Source organism: Poromitra crassiceps (genome assembly GCF_964638095.1).
Source record: "Poromitra crassiceps genome assembly, chromosome: 7".
NCBI lineage: Eukaryota > Metazoa > Chordata > Actinopteri > Beryciformes > Melamphaidae > Poromitra > Poromitra crassiceps.
This window is the reverse complement of record NC_139628.1, coordinates 11,530,676-11,548,849: the sequence shown is the minus strand read 5'-3', so window position 1 is coordinate 11,548,849 and position 18,174 is coordinate 11,530,676. Positions and strand designations below refer to the sequence as shown.

General features: G+C 43.8%; 1 long non-coding RNA gene across 1 annotated transcript; it reads left to right on the top strand.

Moving 5' to 3' along the window:
* Positions 1-685: 685 nt before the first annotated feature.
* LOC310779159 lies at positions 686-17,445 on the top strand. The gene is made up of 4 exons (XR_014552815.1): positions 686-776; positions 11,442-11,487; positions 15,327-15,489; positions 17,317-17,445. It is a non-coding gene; the product is annotated as an uncharacterized lncRNA (long non-coding RNA).
* The last annotated feature ends 729 nt before the right edge of the window (positions 17,446-18,174 follow it).

The window sequence follows — 18,174 nt, the reverse complement described above, 5'->3', positions numbered from 1 at the left end:
CCGAGTGAGGGCTCGAGGAAATTTCCCAGAATGCTTTACGTCATCAAATTTGCATACTGAATGAAACAACAATGGCGGACAAAGAGAGAGAAGATGTGTTATTGTTGTTATGTGTAATTTAGCATGGGAAATTTGTAAAAACGTTTTGTAATAACAGTGTTTTTGTATAGAGAACGGTTTAACATAACGCAATATGTGACCACAACAATTGCTGTTCACGATGCGAGTCGGCTAGGTAATGTCCTGTTAACGTTACTCGTTAGCTCGCATCTGTCCTGCAAATTTGTTGGATATTTCACATTATTATGATAACAAGCCAGCAAGTAACGTTAGCTATGTTGCCTCGTAATGTTCTCTGGCTAGCTAACGTTAGCTGGCTAGCCAGCAGAAGCCCCCCCTGGCTGCTCCCATGTCCCAGTCGCTAACGTTAGCTATGACAACGTTATGGTAGCAAGCTAACGAGGTTATGCCTTCTATTAATCACACATTTTGATTCCAGGGACTCCGGATCAAGTCAGATACCTGATAATGTATCGGACATCAAACGATGACAACTTCACCAAGAAGAAATATGCCGCAAAACAACTGTGGGAGTGAGTGATCTGGCTATCTACTTGCCATATCTATGATGGGGTCCTTAACCATAGCTAACATAACTAATCTTTATCACTGTTATCTGTTACAGGAAACTAATCAAAGAACTGGACCTGGAGGGCAAGGTGACCACAGCACAGCTTTCCAAAAAATGGGAAAACCTGAAAAAGAAGTAATCAATGGTAATGTTATCTTCTGAAGAGATGATGCTTAGCAAAAAACTTTCCATGTAAAACATTATTCTTCGGTAAATGAGCCCCCTTTTGCCCCCTCGTGGCGCCGGGCCCGCTACATACACAGACACATGTAAGCTGTCGCGAGCTGTCGATTTGCACATGCTTCCTCCGATGCATGTGCAATCATCGGCATCCTTTCACCTGAGAGTGAGGAGCTTCACGTGAGGACCACCGACCACGCCACTCCCAGAGTCTGATAACTTATCTGATAACTTATCAGACTCTGCATGTCGTGCTAGTTTGTTGAATGTGATTCACTTTGTGCCATTAAGGATGTAGCCTATGCTCAGACAGTTGTTTTCCATGCATGAAGTGCAGCTGTGTGCTCAGTTTTACAACGCCCCATTGTGTCGTCATGGCCCAATTCCCCCCACCTCCGCCCCCTCTCCACTTTACACCTGGAGGTGCTCCACATGTATGAAAGCAATATGCCTCATGTCTGAAAGGGTACACTTCACGTATCGCCCAGGTCAGGCTCAGGGCAAGCAACCCTGACCTGACCCGGACTTCATGTCTGAAAGTGGCTTCTCTCTCCCCCTCTCTCTAGTGTATGAGACCCAGAGAGAGATCTGCAGCATGCAGTAACGTAGAGTATCAGCTGAAGAACTCTCAGGGGTCTGGCATTGAAACTATAGTGACACAAACTGTCTTCCGCTCTGCAGATGTGAGCAGAGGAGAGAGAGACAGAGACTGAGAGAGAGAGAGCGAGAGACAGACAGACAGACAGACAGACAGATACAGACAGACAGACAGACAGACAGACAGACAGACTGGGGAACATAAAACAAGAACAACCAGCTAGGCTGGGCAGGTTGCCTGTAAAGGGAAAAAATGACAGGGGAGTGCTTGAGCTGCTCGACAAACCTCAGCAAATAGCTCCAAAGAATGTTGTAAACAAGGAAACACACACACACACACACACACACACACACACACACACACACACACACACACACACACACACACACACACACACAAAATCATAGTAGCCAACCTATAGCCTAGACTACCCAACACTGAGCCCGGGCAATTATATGTTCACACAGCCATCCTTAGTGCTTGAATCTAATATTTTTTCCCCTAAGTGACTTTTTCATGACTCTGTGAACAGTACAAGTGACATTGAAAGTGACCTTTTTAAAGACGACCTGGGCTACTTTCAAATGTGGAAAAACATCAGATTTGAATCTGATGTTTTGGAATGTGACTCCGGTGAACAGACATCTGGCCCATATCTGACTTAATGCTTCAATGTGACTTTTACGTCATTCCAGAGCGACATTCGTCACTATTCAAAACATCAGATTTGAATCTGATGTTTTGGAATGTGACTCCGGTGAACAGACATCTGGCCCATATCTGACTTAAAGGCCCAATCCGTCAATACTCACTATTACTGACGCCGGTGGCCGTTAGTGTAACTGCAGGCAGCATGTGAACGAGCTGACGCGCGGGCACCATACTCGCACGCGCACAAGCAGTTGCCTGGCAACAGCAGAGGTGTTGGTTGCTTTGTAACGTTAACTCATAAAAGTCACTTGAAATCGGCAACCTGGACAATTTATCGGGCAGATCAGCCTCGAGATGCCCAGGAAGGATTCTGGATGAATTAGGGGACGTTATTGTGGCATGTTTGGCCGTGTTTTGGCTTGCGTTGGCTGCGGAGAAATTGATACTCATGTTAGCACAAGCCAGGAAATAGCCTGCTCCCCCTCTATGTACGGTACCGTGTAATGCCTGGAGTTGACCAAACTGAACAATCAAACAATGTTTCATAAGCATAACAGTAACGTTAGGCATATTTATGACTGTTACATTCATTATCCACACAAGACGGTAACGTTATTAGTGGGGCTGGTGGTAATTTCTATAAATGTAAATTAATATTAGTTAGCCGCGATTAGCATCAAGCTAACGTTAACTGTGCAGTCACACTGCAGCCAGAGCCTGCTGGCTGCGGGGAAATGGATACTCATGTTAGCACAAGCCAGGAAATAGCCTGCTCCCCCTGTATGTACGGTACCGTGTAATGCCTGGAGTTGACCAAACTGAACAGTCAAACAATGTACCGTAAGCATAACAGACAGTAGGCTAACGTTAGGCATATTTCCGACTGTTAGATTCATTATCAACACAAGACAGTAACGTATTAGTGGGGCTGGTGGTAATTTCTATAAATATAGCTTAATCTTTTAGTTAGCCGCGTATAGCATCAAGCTAACGTTATGTTATATTAGGCAGTCAAACCACCGCAGCTAAATGAAGTCAAACAATAATGTTCCATGACCATAAGCATAACGGTAGTAACGTTAGGGTTGCATTACTTCACACAAGACGGTAATGTTAGCAGAGTTTCTGACCAGGTGGTCAGATATTTGTACTACGGAGTGACAGTAAAAATCTTGAATCTTGAAAATCCATTAGCAAGCAGCTAACGTTATCTGGTCAAAACTACATTACAGTAGCTACAAGCAGCAAGTTTCCTTCATGAACCGAAAACACAGTCCTGACTCTAGTTTCCCCCCGATGTCGGTCACATTGCTGCTGTCTGGCCAGACGGGCTTCATTAGATAAATATTTATTTATTTATTTAGTGTGGACTTTCTGGAGTCTGTGTTGTTTCCTTTTGCTAGCGTAACGTTAAAAGCTACTTTAGCCATTTCGGAGGCTCATGAACGCGCGCAGACGTCACATCCTCTAGCTGTGGCGGGAAATGCTATCCCCTTCGAAACTGCGGTTTTTCCATGTATCTTCTGAACGGCTGATCGGAGAGAAACGCCCCTGGTCGCCATTTTTAAGTTACGTCAAGGTGCATTCAGTCAGTGCCAATAATAAACACTTTGTGCACATTTATTTCTCGCCAGAACCAACGGAATGGGCCTTTAATGCTTCAATGTGACTTTTACGTCATTCCAGAGCGACATTTGTCACTATTCTGCGCTGGCGGGAGGAGGGAGGACCAACAAGCGGGGCAGATCGTGATTACAAACATAGGTAGCGGAACGCATCTGAACTTGGGGGGGCCGGGGGGCATGTCGGGGGGGCGTGTCGCCCCCCCTACACACTCACATACACACGTCTGTGAACCACCATCATTGATTATTATTATTATCATCATATAAAGATTTTGGTCGTTTGAAGCCAGATTCATATAGGAATATCTAATTTTAAATTGACATTAGGATTAGACGGTTGTGATGTCAGTATTCAGTCTTAACAATCATATATTTGCTCCTTTTCTCACTCACTCCTATGTCACCACCTGCTCTCCCTGCAGGGTTTGAGATTCAACTTTTTTTTTATCACCAGCCAATATGGCTGCTAGATTTTAAAGTTACGAGCCAATTAATTTCAACTAGCCAAAATGTTTTTCTTGAAATAAACCAGAATATGAGTGCCACTGGGTTTTACAGCAGGGCTATTCAACTAAATTGTTCACGGGGCCACATTGTCAGAAACCTAAGGGACCGGGGGCCGGACCGTTCCCCGAGCCAGTACACTTGACACAATGCGCCACCACATTTTCGCAGCCGCGCTGGACCTATTATTAAGTAGGGGGTGCTGTAAGGAATGGAATCTCGACAGCGTCAAAGAAAATTTTATGTTTTTTGGACTTTTATCCATATTTAGAAGAATATTTAATTTTAAATTAACATTAGGATTATACTGTTGTGATGTCATTATTCAGTATCTTCTCCTTTTCTATTATTAGTATTAGTATTAAATACTGAGTATCTCATGAAAAACTATTAATATTGCATCTTTTGTGTTTAGCTCCGTCTCACAGCATTGTAACATTGTAGTGCAGCAAGAAAGGACAACTACTGTAAACATTTTAACCATATTTCTTGTTTAGAACCTATAGCTAGCAACATCGCCATCTCCTGAAAAACATTAATATTGCACCTTTCTTGTGGCTACATCACAGCATCTACTGAAAAACATTTATAGTGGATCTGACTTGTTTAGCTCACTTTAGATTCACATCACATCTGAAAAACAACCAGTCGAGTGTAATAAGTAAATGAGGTTTAATTGTAAAAAAAAAATTTTTTTTTTTTTAAATAAATCTAAAATAATAATAATTGGGAACTGAAATGTACCCGGGCCGGGGCCCGTGTGGCCCGGGCGGTTCCGCGACCTATGATTACAAACGTGGAGGACAGCTGCGAGGGAGCTCAGTGGAGGGACAGTGAGGTTTTAGATCTTATAACAGGGGTGGGCAACTATTTTTCATTGGGGGCCACATGAGAAACCCAGATTGTTGCCAGGGGCCGAACAAATATTGTCATGCCGTAACCCATGGATGGGCAACTTTGATGATAGAGAGGGCCACAAAAAAAATTCCTCGCTACCAGATTTTGCTGAGGGCTGAACGGCGCCAGCGCGAAAAATTTGGGGCATTTGAAGCCAGGTTTAGAGGAATAACTCATTTTAAATTAACAATTGTGATGTCATTATTCAGTCTTAACCACCAATATTTGATCCTTTTCCTCACTCACTCCTATGTAACCACCTGCTCTCCCTGCAGGGCTTGAAATTAACTTTTTTCACCACCTGCCAATATGGCTGCTAGATTTTAAAGTTACCAGCCAATTAGAATTTCCACTAGCCGAAATGTTTTTCTTGAAATAAACCAGAATATGAGTGGGTTAATTTAAGCATAAGTATCAGTAAGTGGCCCGGGATTCTCAAAGCCTGTGTTGAGGGTCACACAAGAACAAAAATGCACTCTTGAAGCTAAATAAATCCAAAACCAACAAGTTAATTATTTAAATTTCTACTTCAATGTAGAACAGTCATTTCTTACACATGAGATTACTTTTAGCCTTTTAGTCATAAATATTATTGAAAGATATTCCATATTCCAGACTGAAATGCTATAACAGAAGAGTATTGCCCAGAATGACATGAACATTTGGAAACTTATTCAGCAGGTATATTGCATGTTGCGTTCAAGTGCACTGTTTTTTTGCAATTCCATCGCGGGCCACACAGGGGGCGCCCGCGGGCCGCATACGGTCCGCGGGCCGTATGTTGCCCATGTATGCCTTATAAGTAAGAAGTAGCAAAGTTGCTCCACAGAAAGCCATCATTAAAATGTTTGCTCTCTTTCTCCTCCTCCTCGCTATCATCTGATATCAACAGATGAAACAACATTGTCAGCTACTGCCATGTTTACTGCTGTCTTCTTCCGGGTTTGCGTAGAACAGCAGTGTGCTGCATGTGACGTTTTTGTTGTTCTTCTGCATTCCTGTTCACACTGGAGTCTGATATGGGCCACTTTTAAAAAGGCTGTGTGAACAGCCACACAAAAAATTTGATGTGAGAAAAAAATCAGATTCAAGCACTAAGGTTTGCTGTGTGAACATATAGCCTTAGGGCTCTATTCTCCCCCTGGTCTTAAATTTGCGCGGTGCGGCGCTATTAGTGGGCGTGGTCAGGCACATTCCCTAATTTTTCCTGACAGATTGCGCGGCGCTAACCATTTAACCACGCATTTTTAAGCATAGAATTATTCACAACTGTGGCCATTGGCGATCTGCAGTAAACCAATGACACTCTTCCCTTTCAAGCTCTCATTCTATGGAGCGATCCAGTCCGGTCAGAAGAGCCCGACCAAAGTGCTCTGAGCTCCCCCCCTCCCTCTCTGCCCACTTCCATCCCCGTCTGTCCATATGCTCCTCAAATAAATCTCACTGCAGTTTGAATACAGCAAGCATGTAAATACGCGACACTATAGCAAGAGCAAAGTGATAATAATGTTCTAAATGCATCGGCTAGAAAAATATAGCCTATCCCTGGATGTCATGATGAGATTAGATTGGTGAAAGTTTGGGCAGAATGATATTGTTTTCTCTCGCTGCCTTTTCTTCTCCCCCACTGAACAGGTAGGATGATGCAACAGCCTCTGAATGACAGGGGCTCAAAACTATAACAACGTTTTTTTCATCGGTCATTGTGCCTGTCTAGTGCCTACTTATACATTTTAAATAGTGATGGTTCTGTGATTCTGTTGTGTAGCCTACATTTCAGATCGATGTTTGCAGTGCGCTATAGGGGCAGACATTGACGCGTGGGCGAGAGGCAGTGAGAGAGAGAGGGGGAGAGAGAGTGAGATAGTGACAGAAAGAGTGATAATTTTCCCCTTGGCGCACATAAAGAAACATGCTTCTGTCACTGTCTGCTTGATGGCGAGGGGACTTCAGCTGTAGGCTACTCGTGACAAAACCAGACATCGAATTTTCAACAGTTAACTTTTGCAGTAGCTAGGCCTAGGTTACTGGCTATATCTCCGACGCACTGAATGAGGCCTGGTTTTGAAAAGCGCTAACCGCAAAATGAACGCCAGTTGGGAAGATCGCTTTAGGCTGGTATTTAAGGCCGAAACGCCCATTCCGGCCTATTCTGGCACTGTGCCACACCTCTTCAGCGTAAAGCGCATTTCGGGGCATCAAAACATGATGCTATAAAAACATGATGCTATCTTCCCGACTCGCGGGTAGGCAGGCGCAAAGCGTGTTTTTTTTGTGTTTAATGCCAGTTTAGCGCCTAAGGCCAGGGGGAAGATAGAGCCCTTAGACTCTACAGTCTGCAAGTGTTCAAGTGCAAATTTTTGGCTCCGACACAGGAGACCTGAGGCAACGCAACACTCATCATTCATATATATGACAAACAAATTCTCATTTTTATATCAAGGTGTGTTTTTTCTGCAATGTAGGCTATAGCTGAAAATCAACGTGGCATTCCGAGGAGAGAAGAGTGTGTGCAGGCGCGAGTGGAGAGAGTGACATCCATGCCGTGCGTAAATGGATCCAAGCAAGGATTTCCTGCACTCACGGAGATGTGGAGACTGTCTGCGCTCAGGCGTACGTCTGCGTTTGCGCTAAGACCAGCTCTTTCCTGGCGTTAAAATTGAGAGCACCCAAGGCGATTTTTTGTAAGACATTGCGCTGGAACGCCTATTTTGGAACGGGCAACTCCCAAACCTCTCTTTGCGCTCGGCACATACCGACGGTATCTTCCCCACAGCGCTAAATGACACTTGCACGAGACACATGATAGGCTAGAGGCCCACCGACACGCCTGGCCCACGCCCTCACCTGTGTCATCACAGCGCAAAACTGGACGGTGGAGGCAGACGATAGCTTAGACCAGGGATGTCAGAGATACGGCCCGCGGGCAGGTTTCATCCGGCCCGCGAGATGTTTTGGAATATATAAAAAAAAAAAAAAAAAAAAAAAAATATTATTATTATTAAATTTGCACCCCATTATCATGAACTACGTGTGGCTAATAAGCAAGCTAAGAGTTCATTCATAAGTTAATTAACCTGCACTACAAGGAAGTATGTCAGTAGGTCATCAGGTGTAAACAAAGCCGCCATGATGCCACGCTGGAATTGAATCGCGCATTCAGCTACCTACCAAAAAACAAAAGAATCAACAAGATCAGGCGTGGACTGCATAATCGGGCACGTCGGGCAAATGCCCGGTGGCCTGGCCTGCAAAAAAAAAAAAAAAAAAAAAAATTGTGCCCGCAGTCAAGCCACTCACTGAACAGCAGGCCAGGCGCCGCCTACTGGTTTACTAGTGGTTTTATTACTTTATTCAGGGTTAAAGTGGGTGGATCTCATTGTAATATTGGACTTGGCCCAAATTGGACTTCAAACGGCCCAAATTGGGCTTCAAACGGCCCAAATCTGGCTTTAAACGACCCAAATTGGGCTTCAAACGGCCCAAATCTGGCTTCAGACGGCCCAAATTGAGCTTTAAACGGCCCAAATTTTTCGGACTCCGGCACGCGCGTCGGCCCGTATCGGCCTGGCCTGCTTGGTATCTAATGCCCGGCCTGAATTATGATCCCAGTCCGCCCCTGAACAAGATGCTGTCGAAAAAGAGAAAGGTTGACATGGAATGCAGGCAGTTTCAAGAGAAATGGAAAGAGCAGTATTTCTTTTGTGAAGTAAATGGGTAAATGAGTCGAATTGATTTTAGTAAAAAAAAAATCCGGCCCCCATGAGGTCTCAGTTGAACAAATCCGGCCCTCTACCTAATATGAGTCTGACACCCCTGGCTTAGACGCTGGGAAGATAGCAATAAGAGGCGCCCAAAGGCAGCGCAAACGATAGCGCCGTACAACGATAGGGCTCTACAGGTGTTCAAGTGCAACTTTTTCGCTCCAACACCTCTCCCAGACCCTAACCCTAAACCTAACCTCTCCCACCCCATGCCTAAACCTAACCTCCCCCAGACCCTAAACCTAACCTCTCCCACCTCCCACGCCTAAACCTAACCTCCCCCCAGACGCTAATGGGCGAGCAGTTGACTAATGGGCGAGCAGTTAGGATGATGGGGGCGCAGTTGCCATAAGCGTCAAAGTTGACTTCTATGGGTTTGCATTGAGTTTAGTCGGAAAGCCCAAGTCGTTTCATGGGTCGCTCAAGGGTACCATGTTAGTAACAAGTGGCGCATAAGGGACGGGACAAAGCGTCAATATGCTACGTGGTCGGAGTGAGAACGTGTTGGTTTTGGTGGGGGGGGCAGCTACATGTATGAATCCACCAAGTATACAGGCTGTTCAATTGCAGCTTATTTTTTTTACATAAACTAAGGACTGAATGAACTGAACATTCATCATGTTTAGTTGAGTTGAGGCTCTTGCATGAATAAGTGACACAAACTGTCTTCCTCTGTGCAGAGGAGAGAGAGAGAGAGAGAGAGAGAGAGAGAGAGAGAGAGAGAGAAAGAGACAGAGAGAGAGAGAGAGAGAGAGAGAGAGAGAGAGAGAGAGAGAGAAACTGGGCCACGTAAAAACACCACCTTTAGGTGAGTAGGTGAGTCACCTTTTTGATCCCAAGATATTCCACTGAAGTGAATGAGTTCTGTGTTTTTGTGTGAGCCCACCCCTCCCTGGTATCTCACCTTTTCACTCTCCATGAGTTTGCGCACTACAGGTATGCTGCACACAGGTGACTGAGGTGTGCTCTGATCCTGAACCTCAGCCAAGATAGCTCTAAAGAATGTTGTTAGTTAGTTGGTTAGGTAGTTTTTTTTATTTCCGTGTCATGCCATTTCTGGCCCATCCCACATGGGATTACAACACACTATCACACCAAAATACAAAAAACAAAAAACAAAGTATATAATATATACACATACGTATGTACATACTGTACATACACATATACACACATACTTACATACATATCCACATATATGCATACTGTACATACATTTGTTTTTCTTTACATTGCCTTTTCCTGATAAAGAGCTTTTTTTCTCATGTCTCAAGCTTTTTCCAACTAACAAGCCAGTCCAAAAGTTTCATACATAAACAACCAACTCAAATTATGTGCATCATCATTATGAAGAAAATCTGAATCTGTTTTTATCTTTCTGAACAAGATATTTGTTGTAAACAAAGAAACACACACAAACAAACTCAAGTTCAAACAAGACAGCAAGACAGCCTCTCACAGCCTAGCAGCACCCAAAGCTTAGACCCTGCATGCAGGAGAAACCAAAGCCTTATTAGGAATGGAAGAGAGCATTGGCAGTCCATGGGCAGTCCAATTCCAAGAGGATCCACACCGGGACCACTGAGCAAGGTGTCAGAGGCAAGTGGTCAGTCCTCCCAAGAGGGTCTTGTACCACAGGGTGGGAACCAGCTCTAGAAGAATGACCTGTGTGAATATAAGATTTTTACCCTGTTTGACCGCACAGGCGCCTAAAATAACTATTTACACATTTAATCTGATAAAAAGTCAATTTGATAGTGAAATGTGGTGATATTGGCCCAGCTCCATGTATTCTATTTCTGTGTTATACTCTTTTTTTTCACTGTTGTTGATACATTCAAGACACGCCTCCTGATGTGATCTGTGGTTTCTGTCAGACTGGTTTAGTGCATACCGAGGCTTCTAGCAGTGTTGCCAGTTAAAGACGGATGGCTTCCAGCCCAAAAACTGTTCAAAAACAGCCCCACATTTTTTAAAGAAACATGCCGAAAACACACACCCTCCCATCCCCCTGTACCAATTATACACAATAAAACTGATAATGACACTTTGTGTAGCCTACACACACGATCCTGAATCATGCTTTCCCCCCTTTGTATATGTGATCATTTTTGCATTTAGTAGTTCCACTTCAAACCAACATGGTATAAAATAGAACCAAACTCTGACTTTCCTTCTTTTCATTTAAATAGACTATAATCTCAGTTTTGCTATAAACAGGACCACATTTAATCCCAGAGTCTCAGAGGTTCACAGACGATCAGATTGATTGCACACAAACATCATCTCCTCCCACAACAGGGTTTACGCAGTCCCCCTGACTGACCCCACGTGGCTGTCATGGTGACTGATTGGATGGAGTACGCAATTGAAAACCACCAAACTGATCTCAAACAAGCCCAAATTTTCTTCACCTGCCCAAACCAATTTTTACCTGCTCAATCAAATTATAAACCGCCCAATTGGGCAGGAACCTCCCCCACCTGGCAACACTGGTTTCTAGCCTTTGGCAGTGAAGTTAGGAGGATAGGGCGTGCCAGCAGTCACAGATCAAATGATCACAGACTGAAGTCTCCGTGTCTCTTCTACAGACGAAGGCTGAGAGTCTGTTTGGCTTCATCGATGTGAGTTGAACAGGTAAGAATCCTACAGGAAACATTACACATGATTGATACATGAACCATGTGGAATTGTATTGTGTAACTGTGTGACTGTATAATATATTCTTATAATAAGATTTTATATGAAGTCTTTCCAATTGTGCATTTGATGCTTGTTGAAGAATTATGGTTAAGTGTGCTATGATTTCCCTAATGTGTGACTTTGGGGCCACAACAAACCTTTTCTATGACGATGATATGGTGATGTTGTCGTTGACGTTCCATGTATTCTCATGCTGCTGCTAACCATTTTGATGATCGATGGTATTGACATTATGAATGTTAAAGGTAACAATACACATATGTGAGCTGCTCTGACAAAATCAGTCACATTTAGCACTGACCCGTTTGTGTAGACATGTGATTTTAGGAAAAAATATTGATTTTGGCTGTTTTGGGGTTTCACCAGATTTCAGCAAAATAAAGCCTTGGCTTTCATTATGTGTAAAGATTATTGTGTAATTCCAATGTTAAATATAGTTGTGAAGCTCATAAAGGTATAGGGTGACAAACTATCTTACTTTGTCAAAAGAGTACCATGATAACTTTGATATCACCTGAAAGTTTACATTCCCAACTTTCCAACAGTGTATTCACCTCAAAATGTGTTTCATGGTCAATGTGAGTGATTTGGATAATATCAGGTTACATGACAGCTGCAGCTAAGCATTTTGATGAAAGCCATCATTAATGGTCTATCCCATCTAATGAAAAATCACCTTCAATATCAAGAAGCATTGTGGATAGAAAGCCTTTTAATGACTGAATGTTAAAGGTAAAAAACATAAAACATAAACATAAAACATAGCCTTAATGCATTCTATGAACAAAATACAAATGTAAAAATATATATGTGTGTGTGTATATATATATACAGTATATATATATATATATATATATATATATATATATATATATATATATATATATATATATATATATATATGGCAATGTGGAAATTGTGGAAAGAAATTTGGCTGGCCACAGATATGCCGTTTTACGTGTGATCGGGCTGAAACTTTCAGGGGGTGTAAAGAGCACCCGTGTGGGTGACCCTGGTGCTGGAGCAGGCAAAGCCATGCAGCAGCTGAGCTGTGGGCAAGGCTGTCTCACCCAGTGTGCATAAATCCTTATGAGCGCTCATCAGTACATATTCCACAACAGTGGCCCCATGCAGTCAATATGACTCTCCAGAATGAAATCATTCAAAGCCTTGAATATTTCTTCTGCAGTAGTGTGAGCTGGCAGAGGATGGCAAAACAAAAACTCATCCTGTACACCAGAGGAGGTTTTTCCAGTGAGGCATAGGAGGATGGTCCTCCTCTTTTAGATTGGGTATTTTATATTAAAAAAAAAATTATAATTTTTTATTTTTATTTTTTATATTTTCCATTTTTCAAAAAAAAAAAAAGAATAAAATATCAATCAAATGTGTTTTTTCTTATGTGCAGACGCTCATTTTTTCATTCATTATATTCTTATATGCTTAAAATGCTTCAACAACAGTGACCTGAACTGATGGAAAGGAGAGCTCCATGCAGACGAGTCACTCTGGCCCTGGTCCCAGCGTGGAGTAGGCAGATAAAAAAACATTCGCCCTGTGGGCGTTTATTTATTTGGTAATTTATCTAATGAAAAAATATGATTGGTTGAAAAACACTTGCAATTCACAGAGAACACGTGAGAGTGATGTGTTTTACTTTGTTTCGAACTCAAGCTCTCACTAATGCTTCAATGTAGTTTAGCTATATTTAATCGAGAGTAACTGATAGCTTAGCTTACTACATTTTCCAAGTAGCTTGCCCATCACTGCATGCACGTGAGTTTGTGAATGTGCTACTGCAGTGATGGTTGTATCATCTGAAAACGTGCATTTGATTTGGCTAAGGGAAGACTATAATATATAATATACAACAAAGGTCTGAGGCAACTTCCTTGTGCGATGCCACAGGAACAGGGGCGGCGCTAGGATGGGGCTTAAGCCCTACTAAGAATGGTCTTAGCCCAACCTTAGCCCTACCACAGAAATTATCGAGCTGAATAAGCCTTATTAAAAACTTGCACTCCGTCACTGTCATTTCCAACAGTGAAGGCATCATCTGGGTGAGATGATCAGTAGAAGCCCATCCTTCAGACCTGACACACACAGACACTTCTCATTCTTATTAGTAGACTAGGCTCGCCTGCTGCGCAGGGTCTTGGCCTCGCCCGCCCTGCAGCTCACCCGCTGCGCCTCGCATAGGCAGCTCCGCCGCTACGCGGCCTCGCCTGCTCTATTACATCATTGATGACATCATCACGGATGACATCACTGATGGCATCATCACTGATGACATCATCACTGAACTTATAGCCTCAGCCAGGAAGGATGACTGATGACATCATCACCGATGACATCATCACTGAATCAGCCTCAGCCAGGAAGGATGACATCACTGATGACATCATTACTGATGACATCACATCACATCATCATTAGGTAATTAGGGCAATCACCTAATTGTGCTCTTTACACTTCCTGAAAGTTTCAGCCCAATCGCACATAAAACGACATAGTTGTGGGTTGGCTCCCTCAAAAACAAGGGGTTGGTTAAAAAATAAGAAATGGGATTGGGCCAAAGACACCAAGTGAGTGAATGAAAGAGTGAACGGGCACTGCATGAGTATCCATCCATATATAATTCCAGGACATGTCCTTCGTGTATCTCGATAACCGTTCGCCGGATTGACCTCAGACTAGGGGAATGCGCATAGGCGGACATGATGGAGTGTAGTGCCGAATTTCGTGCAATTCAGACATGTGCATAGTCATAGCGCCACCTACTGGCAACACATAAAACGGTTTCTCTCAGGAACCGTTTGTCCGATCGACTTCAAACTTGGCGGGTATGCTGGAGCCCTGATGGAGTATAGTGCCAAATGTTGTGCAATTCACACATGCACACAATCTTAGCGCCACCTACTGGCAACACAAAAAGCGGTTTATCTTGAGAACTGTTTGTCCAATCGACTACAAATTTGGGGGGTGCGCTGCTGGGAACCCGACACAGTGCAGTGCAGAATTTCATGCAATTTGGCATAGCGCCACCTACTAGCAATATGAGAAGTGGTTTATCTCGGGAACTGTTCGTCCCATTGACATCAAACTTGGCGCTGCATTTAGGGAGCCGTGACGGAGTGCAGTTCTGAATTTTGTGCAATTCAGGATAGCGGGATCTACTGGCAACACAAAAAGCGGTTTATCTCAGGAACTGTTAATCCAATTTACTTCAAACTTGGCGGCTGCTGGGAACATAAATCAAAGCAAAAATTATTCAAGGAGCTAAAAGTTGAAAACTTAAAGGCTTACCGGTAATTATTTTCACTGGGTCCTTCAAACATCAAAACTTCAGCAACACATGAAATATCTTAAAGACCCCCTAAAGTCAAAAATCTGTTTTTCTCCATGTTCCTACAGTTGGATGTCTGAGCTCCACTGTGCAGAATGATCTGTGCCGAGTTTGACACTAATTCCACAATCACCTTCTGAAAATGGAAAGTTTCTCAGAGCTCCCCGAAAAGGCACTTTTCAACAAGCAAGATTTGTGACATCATGAATCTTGGAGCCAATCCCTGTCCAGTATTCAGCAGTTAAAGCCACAACACATTCTTACTCCCAACTCATTATATGCTGCAGATCAGTCAGGAACCCTTGTCGTCAATTTGTCACCAGTGAGAATGTGTTGAAAGCCTGTGTTGTATGCTGTGATTGGCTAGTTATATTTGAGATAACTCTTGGGTTGCTTTTAGTTGTCCGATGTCTTTTTTTCTCATAAGGACGAAAACAATCACACCAACAACAACGGCTACCAATACAGTTGCAGCTACAGCTGCATAATGTCCACGACCTGCAACATGCCCACGACGTCCATGATTGCCACCTCCATCCACACCTCCATCCACACCTCCATCCACGTCACCTGAGAGCAGAAAATGTCAGGTAAATAATGACTGGTTAGGAGAAAAGATTCCGGGCCCTATCTTCGCAAAATGCGCTAATTAGCGGCTGCGCGGTGTTTAGCGCTGGCCGTTCGTGCACTTATACAGTAGGCGTGTCCATACTGATGTGGTATCGCCCGCAGGGTGCACCTGCCCATTTGTGCTTGCGCAACTGTGATTATATTCATGATTAACTCAGGAAATTATGTATGGTGAGGGTGTTATAGCCACAATCCACAATGTAAACACAATCGGATGTTCTGATTGTGTTTACACTTCCTGTGACTCATAAACCTAGTCTGACTCCTATGTGAGTCAAACTAGGTTTGACCAGGTGAGTCTAGTGAGACTAGTTTGAGTAGGTAAAACAGCCGGCGTTTTGAACAGGAAGTCATGACACAATGGGTCAAGTGGGCGGGGCTACAAAAGGTGAATAGCCCCGCAATGGATTGCACACATACAGAAGATATCATAACGTAAGGATTTAAAGGACGGCTTTCCCGTGGGGAATATTAATATATATTAAATCTCACGCCCCTAAGGTTTTCGAATCCGTTGAAATTTTTGAAATTGGTTCTTCACAGCCAGAGATATCAACCGAAATCCACTCTGTGTGTGTGTGTGGGGGGGGGGGGTGGTGGAGGGGAGGGGCAGGTGCGGGGACCCGAAATCCTACATTTCCCACAATGCACTGGGCTCGCGTGGCCTTCGTTTCCACGCCCACCCCTCAGGCATTTGGCTGATATCAACCTCCAGTAGGTGGCGGTAATGCACATATATGCTTGCCAACCGCCATAAAAGTCAAAGAAGAAGAAGAAGAAGAAGGCTTCGACATAAAAATATTTAGTAGAACAAGAAAAAATAAAAAAATAAATTGCCTCCAAATTGCACCAAATTTAAACGTCAGTATATATGTCGGGAGATGTCTTCATAATTTTTTTTTGATGCATTTTAAGGCATTTTCTTAGGAGTTACGCGCATCTGATGTTGTAACTATTTCATGTAAAAATGTGTAAAAACGGGTACATTGCTCAGCGTTGATTTCGTTACTTCAACGCACCTACTACTAGATGTAAAATTTGACGAGCTTTCCAATGCCGCCAGTCCCGTGTCTGTACGTGCTTCCGTTCCCGAGATATGGTCTCTTTGCAAGGAGCTATGGAAAGTTAACATAGCTACCATAGGCTATGGCGGTGGAAAAAGATGGCTGCCTTTTGTTTTTCTTCAAGACCTCTGAAGGAACGTGGAGGACCTCTAGAGGCGGGACCATGGCCCACAACAGTTGTAGTTCATAGGTGCTCGACTTCCGCAAGGCGGGGCATGACGCCCCGATGCGTTTTGCGTCAGAGCGTCATGAAAATAATGTGAGAGATGGTTGATAGCTTTGGCAGTGAACAACCAATTTCAAAAATTTCAACGGATTCGAAAACCTTAGGGGCGTGAGATTTAATATATATTCATATTCCCCACGGGAAAGCCGTCCTTTAAGTGTGTACACCTGGTTTAGCATAAGGCACGCCCACGGCCCGGCACAAAACTGGCTGCTATCGTGCTGGATGGGCAGATTGGCAACTGCGCGGGGGCAGACGATGGACATGACGCACGCAGGGCAAATCGTCTCGCAAATCGTCTCGCAAGTGCAAAATGCAAATAGCGCGTGTGCGAAGATAGGGGTGTGTGTGTGTGTGTGTGTGTGTGTGTCTGTGTGTGTGTGTTTCTACATGGACCCACACTCACCCAAAACCATTTATACAACCCTTTATCAACTATACCTTTATGACACGTTATATAAACATGTTAACATGATCTATCTTATATTTCCATTCAGTGTCTCTTCCAAACTGGCTGCTAACATGAAACACATATTGGAACAGACTGCAGCCAAACTCTGGTACCCTAACTGGCACTCAGTGCCAGCTAAACTCACCTGTCTCTTCAACCCGGAGGATGATGCTGCTGCTGTACTCAAGGTCTCTCTTAGTGTGTCTTGTGGCCTCTATTACAACACAACATTTGTATGTTCCAGTGTCGTTACTTTTCACGTTTTTAAGAATCACAGACAGGGTGCCGTTCTTCATTTCTCCGTCAAGCAACTCTACCCGCCCTGCAAAAGATGGATTCTGGTAGGCTGGATAGGGGCGTTCCTCTCTGTAAAAGAACGCATATGGTGGCTCCAGGTCAGGTCTGGTCCACTCCAACAGTTTGATGGGGGCTTTGTTGGGACTCTGACACTTCAGAGTGACATCCTCTCCTGGGTGTGCTGTCAGCTCTTGCTGCCCTAAGGACGGACACACACACACACACACACACACACACACACACACACACACACAGAGCAGTCAAATATATAACTAAAAAAATACAAGTATCTCTGGGTCTTGTTCTCGAGTGAGGGGACAATGGAGCGAGCGGGGGATAGGGCAGAGAATTGGAGCAGCGGGAGCGGTAGTGCATTTCCTTTACCACACCGTTGTGATGAAAAGAGAGCTGAGCCAGAAGCTCTCGATCTACCGGTCCATCCTCATTCCAGGATGGGTCATGACCGAAATAATAAGATTGCGTATACAAGTGGCCGGAATGGGTTTTCAGGAGGGTGGCTGGCATCTCCCTTAGGGAAGAGGTGAGAAGCTCAGTCATCTGTGAGGGACTCGGAGTAGAACCGCTGCTCCTTCATGTAGAAAGGAGC